At 37.2% G+C, this 12,887-nt stretch overlaps 1 pseudogene; it reads left to right on the top strand.

Annotated features, from left to right (window-relative positions):
- Positions 1 to 132: 132 nt before the first annotated feature.
- LOC133303843 (lysine-specific demethylase JMJ14-like) lies at positions 133 to 12,630 on the top strand (annotated as a pseudogene).
- Positions 12,631 to 12,887: the final 257 nt, after the last annotated feature.

Raw genomic sequence — 12,887 nt, 5'->3', positions numbered from 1 at the left:
TAAATGAACATTTTACCAAGATTGGTTGCTTTGTATGTGATTCAAATGTTGTGTGTGCTTGTATGTGATGTAGTTGTTTTTTTAGTTTCTTTTCTTATCTAAGAAGATTTTGATTGACTTGTGTATGTCTAGGTTCTTCTGTTTTCTGCTACATTGAATGACATTGTCCAGAATTTTGTTTCGAGGACAGTTAAGCAGGATTATAATACACTTTTTGTGAAGGAACTATCTTTAGATGCCGTAAAGCAATATAAAGTTCATTGTCCTGATGAACTCTCTAAGATTGAAGTGAAAAAAGAATACATACTCGAAATAGAAGAGAATCTGGGGCAAACTATAATATTTGTGCGCACAAGAAATAGTGCAAATATTTTACATAAATCACTTGTTGTCGCTCCTGTTGTCGCTCCCGTCGCCCCAAGTAAGGGAGTCGACAAGGGAAAAAGGAAAGTGGTGAACATTGTTAAAAGGAAGGTCCGGTCTGCAGCGGACATTCCTGCCGAGGAGCTTGCTAGGAGGACTGGCGGCCCGGTTATTAAGGATGTGCAGGAGAATGCCCAGAGTTTGGCGGTCAACCCTTCTGCACCTGAAGTTATTCCTCCTAAACCAACGGCTTCTGGAAGGAAGAGGGTTGCTAGCGAGGATTTAAGCTCGCCTAAAGGAGCTAAAAGGGTTAGGGTGGAGCCGACTGAGTCTGGTCAATCAGGTGGTAGTCTCTCATTTGCCATGGAGAGTTTCTCGGACGCCCCTGGCGGTGATGACATGGTGGTGGTCGATACTCCGGACAGGGCGGGGGTACCTGTCATGGCGACTGTCGAAGGAACTTCAACGCCTGCGGCTGTTTCGTTAGTGCAGATCCTGAAGCTATCCGAGAGGGATCTGAACTCTAGTTTCCCTAATCCTGATTTAAACGTGTTGGTACCACAGCAAATTAATCGCCAAGACATCATTGACTGCGCACAGGTAATGATCGGTCAGATTGTGGGAACCCGGGAGGCTACTCTTGCTGTTGACAGCCGTTGTTCTACCCAGTATGATGACTTGGTACAAAAAGGGCGCAAGATTGAGTCCTTAACGGCCGAGATCAGGCGGTTGGGTAAGGAAATTAGTGACCTGAAGGCAACCAATAAAACTTTATCTGACAGCAACCAAGAACTGAAGGGGGCTAGTGACGTGGTGCAACGCCTGTCGCAGGAGAAGGATGACTTATCAAAGTTATTGGATGAGTCTTCAACCGAGAAAAAGGGGCTCGAGGCGGCGAATAGCCAGTTAACTGCCGAGAAAGCTGCCATTCAGTCGGAGAAGTATGCGTTATCTGTTGAGTTGACTGGCGTATGTGGTAACTTGCATGCCGCCCAAGAGGATTTTAAAAAAGCTTCTGGGCGAGTACAGGAGCTGGAGCTTGCCTTGCCTTCAGTTTTTTATGATTCTTTTAACAATGCCCTGAATCAGGTTCAATTTCGATATCCTAAGATAGATGCTTCGGGCTTGAGTGCCGATTATGTGGTGGAAGGGAAACGCCTGCTTCATAAACTCTATAATGGCGAGACGACTGTGATACAGGAAGGGCCTGACTCTGATGAGGAAGACGATGATGTAGAGGAAGAACCAGCCAAGTTCGGTGACTCACCTTTAGGCGACCACCATGTGCTGAGCGGAGAGCAACCCGTAGATGGCGAACCTACTGACGCCGTAGAGATCCCGTCGTGCGGATCCCATCGTTGGCGATGGTGTTATTGGCAACACTTCCTTTGGAAGGTATTGGTGAGGAAGCTTCATCTAGGAATAACGTTGAAGACACTGCTGGGGAGGACGCCACTGAGGGGGTCTCAATAGCTGAAGAGGGAATCCCTACTGAAGATTGCCCATTTTAATTTTTCTTTTTAACAACTATCTGTGTTTGCCATAGTTGATTCGCCACTGTAGAATTGTACTTGTTATTAATCAATGGATAACCTTTCTTTTGGCAACTTCAACGCTTGATTATTGATAAATGATTGTGTAATACGCTTATTAACTGCACGCTGGCTGCGGAGTAATTTGGAACTTCCTCCAATATCTATGTTCTTTTTTATCTAATGTTAAATATACATCTGAGAGATTTTATATATTTCTTTATTCTTTATTGATGACCCTTGCCATTAAGGATAGAAATTTTCACTAGAGACCAAAATTTGAGCATGCTCTACCAAATTCTCTTACGGATTCATTATGGCACAAAAGATGTTGGCACTTCAATCTCTGTTGCTTAAATTTTATGCATGATAAAGACTTGATGAAGAATGTGTATACTGTTCAAAATACTAACTGTGTTCGTATATATGTTCTACCAACTTCAGAAATTGATAAATATACATCTGAGAGATTTTATATATTTCTTTATTCTTTATTGATGACCCTTGCCATTAAGGATAGAAATTTTCACTAGAGACCAAAATTTGAGCATGCTCTACCAAATTCTCTTACGGATTCATTATGGCACAAAAGATGTTGGCACTTCAATCTCTGTTGCTTAAATTTTATGCATGATAAAGACTTGATGAAGAATGTGTATACTGTTCAAAATACTAACTGTGTTCGTATATATGTTCTACCAACTTCAGAAATTGATAAATATACATCTGAGAGATTTTATATATTTCTTTGGGGAATAAAATTTCTGCTGTAACTTTAGATAGATGTATCTACTGTGCAACTAAACGACATTGTTTCGTCTTTTTTTTTCTAATTTAAACGAATTACTTGTCGTGCTTCCGTCTTCGTTCACCTTCTCGGTTTCTTCATAAACTATAGTCATCGCATCGCTATTTTTTCTTGCACTTCCTTACATATCGTGCTTCCGTTTTCTTTGCAACAATGGCGTCCCTGCAGAATTCTCCTACACTCCACCAAACCATCTTTCGCAACTCTTTTCCCCAGGTACTCTCTTATGCTTTAATTTGGTAATTTGATTCATTTTTCTCTGTTTCTGACATGTGCCATTGTTACAGAAGCATGGTACTTTTCATTCATCTAGAAAGGAAGGCTTTTCGTTCATTATCAAAGCAGCCCAAGAACCTTCTTCTTCTTCCACTGGGTTGCTTTCTCAAGGTTTGTGATTTTTTTTTTTCGTGGTCTCTTGAGCTTGAATTCACAGCTATCATTATCTTATAAGAAGTTATGCGTATAAGACCCTGCGCAGGTAAAGATCATGAAGCATTTTGTCTTTTGTTTTTTTCCTGCTATTGAACTGGCGTCGTTTAAGCGGCCTTTATGAGAACATTTGGTAAGGTCATTAAACTTTAAGGTTTTGCTTTCCAAAACAACTAAGTTTGCTGGTAATATATATTCATAGAGTATGTTTGAAGTTTTGGATTTGAATATGTTAACTGCACGTACTTTGATGCAGATTCAAACTCTCAGATAATTTCATCAGCCTCTGAAACAGACATTTGTTCCATTGCCAAATGGCAAATACCTTGGTTCTATCACGTGCAATTCTGATGGTTGAACATATATTAAAAGTCATAAATTTAAATCCTTTTAAATTTGATAACAGAAAGTACATACTATACATAGTACAACTGTAATCTGAGCATACACCTACTTTATGTAGCTAGTATCCTCCTTTTTCCACCGCTTCCCATTTCTGATACATGAGAACTAACCTTTTTTCCAAATTGGTTGAAATTTCAGAGGCCATCTTCATTTTTTTTTGGTTTAGCTTGCAGAAAGGACATCTTCATTTTCTTTGAGGAAGCTTATGTGATCAGAGAGGTCCTCCTTGCAACTTCATTCAAATATAAGACTTGTTTCTGGTATCAGCTACTAATACCCAACCAGTATAAGCAAACAAAGGACATCAAATTTTTATAACTTATTTTAGGATATTAGATTGGACTTATTCTGTGATTGGGTTACTATTCTGTTTTTAGTAGGAACTTTGGAATTTGACTCATGATTTTGAGTTTTTGTAATATGAATGCATGACTATATCTATTATATTTTAAAGTTTGATTTTTGTGTTCAAATTCATATATAATTTGCTGTTGGGCGTACTTTTGGTGCATTTATCGCATTCATATTTTCTATTTGCTACAGCTTGATCTCTTTGACATTAAACTGTTTTGTTTGTACCAAACCCATTGGCAATATTTGATTGTAATATCCATGATTACTTTTAGTGAGGCTGCTAATTTTAACAAATTTAGCATTCTTACATATTTTTCAGGATAATCCTTTTAGGCCCAAGCTAAAAAATAGCAATGCACTTGAGTCTTTTGGCAGTCTGAGAAGTAAAAAGGTATGTAGTATGGTCTGCCATGTTGAGTATGCTTAATGCTTTGACGATCCATGAATATTCGGATCAAATAGGAACCACTTGTTTGAAATTTTGATGGAATTAACATTTGAACACCTGTATTTTAATTTTTTCTAGGTATTTTCTACTGACCCTCTTCCCCTCCCCTCCGTTTCTCAAAATAGATAAACTTCTTTAGTATGAGTGTTCAAAATAACAAGCAATCAATACTTATCTTGATGACCATGTGGTGAGTCTAACTTGAATAATCTGATTCCCATCCTATTCAAAGCATAATGGTATACTCAGATGAAGTCAATGACTAAATTAAGTTTTTTAAACAAATTTCTTATAGTATAGAAGAAAAGAATGTTTTGAAAGTTAGTGAATGACTATTATATAAATAGGGGGAGAGAGAGAGAGAGATTTGATTTTTGTCTATTCTTTTTTCGTATGTTGATTATTGTTGTCATGTTGCAGACATCAGCTAGATGGGATCCAGTTGAAGCATGTCGGCCTATTATTGATGAAGCCCCTGTGTTTTATCCGACTGTTGAAGTACTTGTTATTATTACCATCTTCATATTGTTGCTTTTGTGGTAGTCATATTGTATTTTGAGTAAATCTGGTTTCTTATTTTTACTCTTCTTATTTAGGAGTTTGAAGATACACTCAGTTACATAGCAAAGATACGTCCCCATGCTGAACCCTATGGCATATGTAGGATTGTCCCTCCACCTTCCTGGGTTCCACCTTGCCCTCTTAAGGAGAAGGATCTATGGGAAAATGCATAATTTCCCACTCGTACTCAGTATATTGATTTACTTCAAAATAGGGAACCTATGAGCAAAAAAAGTAGGGGAAAAAAACGAAAACGTAGAAAGCACTCCAAAACAGGCACATGCAGGAGTCTTGCCAATTCAGCTTCTGGAGCTAATAATGCTTCTGAATCTGATGAGAAATTTGGATTTCAATCAGGGTTGGACTTCACGCTTAAAGACTTTCAGGAATATGCTAATTTTTTTAAGGAATGCTACTTTGGTTTGAAAGATACCAATGAAGATGGAAAACTTAGTGATAGTAACCACCAAAAGAGAGGGGAGCCCTCTGAGGTGGAAATTGAAGGTGAATACTGGCGAATAATTGAGCAACCAACTGATGAGGTTGAGGTATTAATCATCTCTTTTTGACAAATATGTTGGTCTTTACTGTCACATAATTTTGCAATAGTATACATATGATTCTGTTATATTGTAGGTGTATTATGGAGCTGACTTGGAAACTGGAGCACTTGGAAGTGGTTTTCCTAAGACATCATCCTTAACTAAGAGTGATTCAGATCAGTATGCCCTGTCTGGATGGAATCTAAATAAATTCCCGCGTGTAACATCCCACGTAATTAGGAAAATACACAAAATACCTTAAGAATAAGAATGCACGTGTGGAAAATTAAATTTGATATATATATATATATATATATGTATTGTTTGTTTATTGAATTATAGTATCAAGTGAGGATTTATTTTAGGCATAAGAAACATTAATTATAAAGTATAGGAATGCATAATTGTATCATAGAAAATAAAAGAAAATATGATGTTACTTAAGGACACACTTGGATCGAAAATGTTATTGGGTTAATGTCTTATTGAGTGTCATTGTGGGCTGTATTTTTTAGCTTCTAAATGTTAAAGGGGCAGCAGCCTTAGGGTATTAGAAAAAAATCCATGCGCAGCCCAATTCCATGCACCTTTTATCTCATCAATATCCTTAGTAATCCATCTAGTCAGCCTTTGATTGGTAGCTGTCCATTTTTGGCAAAATACTATCCTTACTCCCCATCTATGTGCGCTAGAATAGACAAAATGCATCCGAAAATTCTGATCAAGTTCCCTTTTAAAAGTCACAAGGCAAACATTTCATCTCTCCTCACATGCGCTTGGAAGAAGCATAAAGGGCTGACGTTGCTTGCTGAAATCTCCTTTACTTTTCAGCCTTATTTCACTAAAATGGCCACAAAGCGTTATCCACTGTATATCCTTCCACCTTGTGCGCATTGGGTATCGTTTTGATCAGAAAATTCTGATCAAAGTGTCATTGTTATGACACAAAGCTGCACACCCTCTTTTCATTTCCCTTCATAGCCTTTGCAAAAGCAACCATGTTGCTTGTAAGACTAACTATAAACCTCACTTTATTTCATGCATCCAATGGTTGATAAGTGGTCAGCCTTGCATGCAATTTTATTGGCTCAAACATGTCACACCTTATCCCCATTTGTGCGCTCCAAATGGGGGAAGTCTTCAGTTTTCTGAGGACACTTCACCAATTTAAAACAACACTTAAATCCCCAACTTCATTTCCTCCTCATTCAAGCGCTGATGATGTTAGCAGCCAAGCCAAGCTATTCTATTCTTTTTCCACACTAAAACCGTGAACTTGTGAACATCAAGTAAAGGATTTCAAATCACCCTCTTGTCTCGCCAAGAGAACCCGAGACCCTCACCAGAGAACCCAGCCATTATCACTCATATGGTTTCCTTGAACCGTGACACTAGTAGAGGAAAAACTCTATAGAAACAAATTCATCTCTCTATCATTCTTAACTCCCATCGTGAACTTAGGAGGCAACTTCCATCAAGCACCGTTTCTTGCATATCTCTCGGCCTAAGCTCATCCTTTAAGGGGGTAAAATAAATTTCCTTCTTCTTTGATTTTCCTTTTGGCGTAGGGGTTAATGGAGTTGACCTTTGCATGTAGGCTTTTAAAGCTAGGAAACTCTTCCCAGTCTGGTGCGCACAACCTTCATTGGAGGAGCTGAATTACTACTCTTTGTCCAACTCGATTTTCCCTTGTATTTCCGTCAAAAGGTAGGTTAAAAATCTCCACTGCTCTATACCGAAATGTGGAATGTCTTGGGATGTAGTTTTTACCTATTTTTGGTTCTATAGTTTCGTATGGGAAGACAAATAAAATGTTAGTCATCATCTTATTAGTTTTATGGAGGTTTTAATCACTAAATGCATGCAGCCTTAGCTAGAATTATTTGTTAAAGCCTAATATGAACTAAGTTACATTTAGATAAATAAAAAAATGCTCTCTGTTTCGCTGAACAACTTACTAGACAGCATGTTGTTTTTATTTTCTGAGATGACGCTGCTGTTTGATGATCCACTGTCCACTGTTTTGCTGTAAAAATTATGGACAGCATGCTTAGTTTTAGCGCACCATAATGGGAATGGTATTAGGAGAAATCAGAATGTTGTAGGAATTAAAGCATGGAGAAAACCGTATAGTATGCATGTGGAACTTAGGAAAATTATGGAATATAGTGCTGAATAAATTTAATGACAAATTTATATGAAGGCAGAAAACGTTTCTCTTAAGAAAAGTTCAAAACTGATTCTGTTTTGGGATGTATTACGTTGGAAAAAATATATTAGGAAGTGAGAATATGGTAGGGAAAGAAATAAGGTAAAACAGTGTGGGAAATTAATGATAAAAGAAACATAAATGTGTGAAGTGTTTGGAAGTTCCCTTAGAATAGGATTCTGACTTGTATACTTATGTTTAGGTGCGCAATATTCTTGAAACGTTGGGCCTATACACTGCTGTTTGGTTAGTACTTAAAAGCACCAAGGTATGTGTAGGCGGTATTACCTAATGTGACTATTGGCTAGTGTATGGAATTGTGATGTGTTGCTCACATTTGTCCTATGTATGTTATGATGATGATGAGCCAATGGTAAGAATATGAAAGGATGATATGATATATGCATGCATTTTACATCATAATACATTTTTCTGTTGGGTGCGATTGCATAACATGGCATCTATACTTAATTCATGACATCTTGAATATATATATATTTGTATTGAGGACATGTGACTGAGCATGCATCATATAGGCATGCCTGGTACCAGGAGAGGGGACACTTGGCTTCAGTCCGTATAGGTTCCACAGTGGGATTCACCTTCATGGGAGCCATTAGGAATACCCACTGTGATGCTACGCGCACGACGGTGCTATGAGTGTAAAGGAAAAATGGTGTTATATACGCGTTATGATATATGATGAAAAGGATTAAATGTTTGAAGTGACTATTTATGATTTTGTGCCTAGTTAATATTGTTGCATTATGGTTTTGTTGCCACACTACTGGGATTTTCTCTCACCCCTTTGGGGCTGCTATTTTTACAAACTGGCAGGAGGACGTAAAAGCTTTTGAGGACTTGGATATTTTCTGTTGGCTTCTACTGTTTGGGCATGCTGCTATTGATGTGATATTTTATGGATGACTGTATGAAATTGAGAAGCTTTTATTACTGTGAACTATGATTTTATTATTGCATTACGATTTTATGACCAGCAAGTATTTTGGAAACAGATGTTGAAACGTTTGCGAAAAGGATTTTGACATGTTATCTTAATGCTGAGTTTTGAAAAGTCTTTGCGAGCACTTTGTAAGTTGTCGTACTGGGGCTACAGACCTCCGATTTTCTTATAATTTATATGCACGCGTAGCCCAAGGTGTCTAGTTTCATTATATATAAACCTTGCAAAGAAATTCTGAAAGATCGATTTGTCATGAATTTTACCAGCCAGGGCATTTGGGATATTTCAACTATTTTCTCTCTTATTTTGCGAGTTATGTTTCGAGGGGGAAACAAACTCCAAATCACTATTATTTTATATGAACGTGAAGCCCCAGATGTCTAGTTTCCAGATTACAAAGAATATATTTTTGAATCGTTGAACTAGATTTTATACAAATTTTAAAGACAGCAAGGTCTATCAGGAAATTTATATTTTTAATAAGTTTAAGAAATTTTGTGTACTCTGATTTTTGTAATTAACCAGATCCCCTCTTTAGTTTTAATTGGCAATGTAAAAGCAAAATTTTTTTCAGTCTCTAAAATACTATTAAAGAACTCTAATTCCGCTTAGCAAACAACTCTCTTGGAGGCCTACAAGAGAGGGCGTTACACCGCGACTGCCAGGTTCTGTACTTAGTTTTGAAGGAAGCGACATCTCAGGAGTTCTAGTGCCATGGCTGTATGTTGGCATGTGCTTTTCGTCATTTTGCTGGGTAAGTGGTTAGAATTACTTTTTTTCCTTGTCAAAGGAAAAGTTTAAGACTGACATGGAATATTACCAATTTTCATTTTGCCTCAATTCTCTGTATGTTTCTCTTTGTAGAGTGTTATATGAGTTTAAGTTAAGTTTCATGAAAGTTGGGTTGAAACTTTTAACATTCGTTGTTTAAAAAAAAAACCATTCCCCGTTAAACTCGACTAGCGAGTGTGGGGTGGAGGAAATTCTTGTACGCAGCCTTACCCTTGCATAATTGTACAGAGGCTGTTTCCTGGATTCGAACCCATGACCTTTCAGTCACGAAAGAACATGACACAATAAATATCTAGAAGTAACCGAGATTATAGAGGGGATGATTGGTTCATAATATAGTATTAGATCCTTTAAAACCAAGTGGTCTTGAATTCAATCCTTATTGCGTCCATTCTTCTATTAAAAAAGGAAATTTAGTACAAGGTAGGTGGGCCGGTCAATTATCCATGCTTCAACCCGAAATGGTTTTTTGTGTGAGGAGACATGTTAGAAATGTAATATAAAACCATTCATGTGTCTTCGCAACTTAATTTTTTGGGATAGTTGATTCAGGACAATATGTCGTGGTCTTGAATTTTGCATTTCTTTCATTTCAAATCCTAACATTTTCTCGAAAGATAACACACTGTCATTGGAACAGCATGTTGAGGATCATCACCTTTATTCGCTTAATTATCTGCACTGGGGTGACCCAAAAGTATGGTATGGAGTACCTGGATGCCATGCTTCGGTTTTTGAAGATTCAATGAGGAAGAACTTGCCTGATTTATTTGAGGAACAACCAAATCTACTCAATGAACTGGTAGAATGCTACAACTTGTACTTTCCTTATTGCTTTCAATTTTTGACTAGTATTTTGAGTTATTGGTTGCTTTAGTGATACTTTGTTGTTTCCACATAGAGAATTCATGAATGCAATGAGATTTTTGTTGATGCAAAACATATATTCTATGGGTGCAGAGTGCTACGAATGCTCAACGCACTTATGGAAGTTAAGAAAACTATAATCATGATAACTTTTTGATCGGTTGAAGGTGTAATCAGTCTGGTGTAAGATCCCTTTATATGTATGAATGTAAAGTGGAAGCTATAGTAATTAGGTATTAAATTATGAGTAAGAGAGAGAAATTATCAGTTATTATCCCTAAGAACTGAAGCTCACTTTAGATTCTGACCAACTATGCTGCTAGTGTGTTTGGGAAAAAGTGGTGACTGAGAGTTGGCATCATCTTAACGACTTGATGGTTCCTCATGACAAATATCCCTTATGATGCATGTTGTATGAACATAAACTTTCAGCTCTATTATTGCTGCAGTGATGTTCACTCATATCAATGTGTCTATAACCTTTCCCTCAATTGGCTGAATTTTGATATTTGTATTTCTACTAATAATGATAACCCTAGTTTATATCCAGAAGTCCCCAGTGCATGTGTTCAGTTCTTATAGAAGTGTTAGATATTTTAGCATTATATGTACAGTACATAGCTTCTAAGTTTGCAAATTTTATTCTGATTTTAATGGTTATGATTTTCTTCTTTGAGCAGGTTACTCAGTTATCTCCTTCAATTCATAAATCTGAGGGAGTTCCTGTGTATCGTACTGTTCAGCATTCTGGGGAATTTGTTATTACCTTTCCAAGGGCATACCACTCTGGCTTCAATTGTGGCTTTCAATTGTGCAGAGGCAGTGAATGTGGCTCCTGTTGATTGGTTAATGCATGGCCAGAATGTTGTTGAGCTTTACAGTTTGCAATGCCGTAAGACATCATTGTCACACGACAAGCTGTTATTTGGATCAGCAAAGGAAGCTGTACGAGCCCTTGCACAGCTAGCTCTTTTTGGAAAGGAAACTCCAAAAAATTTGAATTGGAGAAGTGTATGTGGGAAAGATGGAGTTCTTACCAAGGCAGTTAAGGTAATGATTCTCTCATTCTCTCCTCTTTGATCATATTATACCCACATCTGCAAATTTTGAAAGCTCCATAAAGTTTTGGAACTAATTTGTTTGTTAATTAGTTTTAGTCACCGTGCAGATATCTAATTCTTGTTACCCTTATTTTTTACAGACAAGAGTAAAGATGGAAGAAGAGAGGCTAAACTGTCTTCCAACTCATTTTAAGTTGCTGAATATGGACAGTGGGTTTGATTTGGACAAGGAGAGAGAATGCTTCTTTTGTTTCTATGACTTGCACCTATCTGCTGTAGGTTGTGATTGCTCTCCTGACAGATATTCTTGTCTTAAGCACACAAATTTGTTCTGCTCATGCGGAACGGACAAAAGATTTGTTCTGCTTCGATATACTATAAACGAGCTAAATAAATTGATTGAAGCATTAGGAGGAGAATTGCCTGCTATCGAGGTGTGGGCAAATAAAAACTTCGGAATGGTTTCTGCTGATGCCAATGAAGTTTGCATAGATAAATCAGTCATGGAGAGAGACATATACGAAACCAAGAGCCATGAAGAAGTGGAAATCTCAACTGGTACAAGAACCAGGTATTGTTCAAATTTAAATGTAACTGAGATTCCTTATATTGATAATAAGGTGGATAAGACAGCTTCTCTGGATTTAAATCTTGATGTTATGTCTGGTGAAAATGAAAACTGTTTGATGGATATTGCTGATAACCATCATATTAAGGGTGTTTCAGTAGAGGAAAAAGTATGTTGTTCAGAGGCCGGAAAGGAACAGGACAACATGGAACTTGGTGGTGACAGTATCCTATCACACTTGTCTTCTGTTGTGAAGACAGATTTTTCATCACGTACAAGGGATGTTCATAATTCTAGTACATTTGATGGTGGAAAATTTGCGGTGGATCTGCAAATGGATTCACATTCTGGAAAGCAGCCCAACAATGTATTGAAAAAGGAAGTCTCAGACACAACAAATACAAGTATATCTTTGGCAGGCGAAAGCTGCCTAATGCAAATGTTTGGTACTTCTGTCAAGCCTATAGGTTTGGGATCTGTTGTCCATGGAAAGCTGTGGTGCAGTAAGCACACAATATATCCAAGAGGTATGGCACATTAGGATATTTTCTGTGTTTGGAGATTTTACCTTTTACAGTTTTTTTTTTTTTTGAACTTTTCTACATTTTGGTAATTTTTTGAAGGTTTCAAGAGTCGAGTTAATTTCTTTAGCTTTCTTGATCCAACAAGAATCTGTAACTATATATCTGAAGTCATTGATGCTGGATTTCTTGGACCTCTTTTCAAGGTATCATTCCTGACCCTGTTCCTGTTTTTGGTTTGAAAATGAAATCATATTTACAAATTACTGTTTCTTGATCTCTGTTATTTGTATTTCATAGCCACAAATTTTGTTGGTTTTAATTGTCATGAAATCAATAATCTGCCTGCTTCATCACCTTTGTAGTCCATTTATTTTATGATTTTCTTGTTATAAGATTGAGGTTGGCCATTCAGCACATGAAGGCTAATAGAAATCCTCTCTGATGTTGCTGAAAACTGCAT

This window comes from Gastrolobium bilobum, unplaced genomic scaffold, assembly GCF_033153095.1.
Source record: "Gastrolobium bilobum isolate Gb01-03AN ecotype WA unplaced genomic scaffold, APGP_CSIRO_Gbil_v1 utg256307, whole genome shotgun sequence".
In the NCBI taxonomy this organism is placed as follows: Eukaryota; Viridiplantae; Streptophyta; class Magnoliopsida; order Fabales; family Fabaceae; genus Gastrolobium; species Gastrolobium bilobum.
Note: the sequence above shows the minus strand (reverse complement) of the source record. Positions and strands in the feature narration are given on the sequence as shown.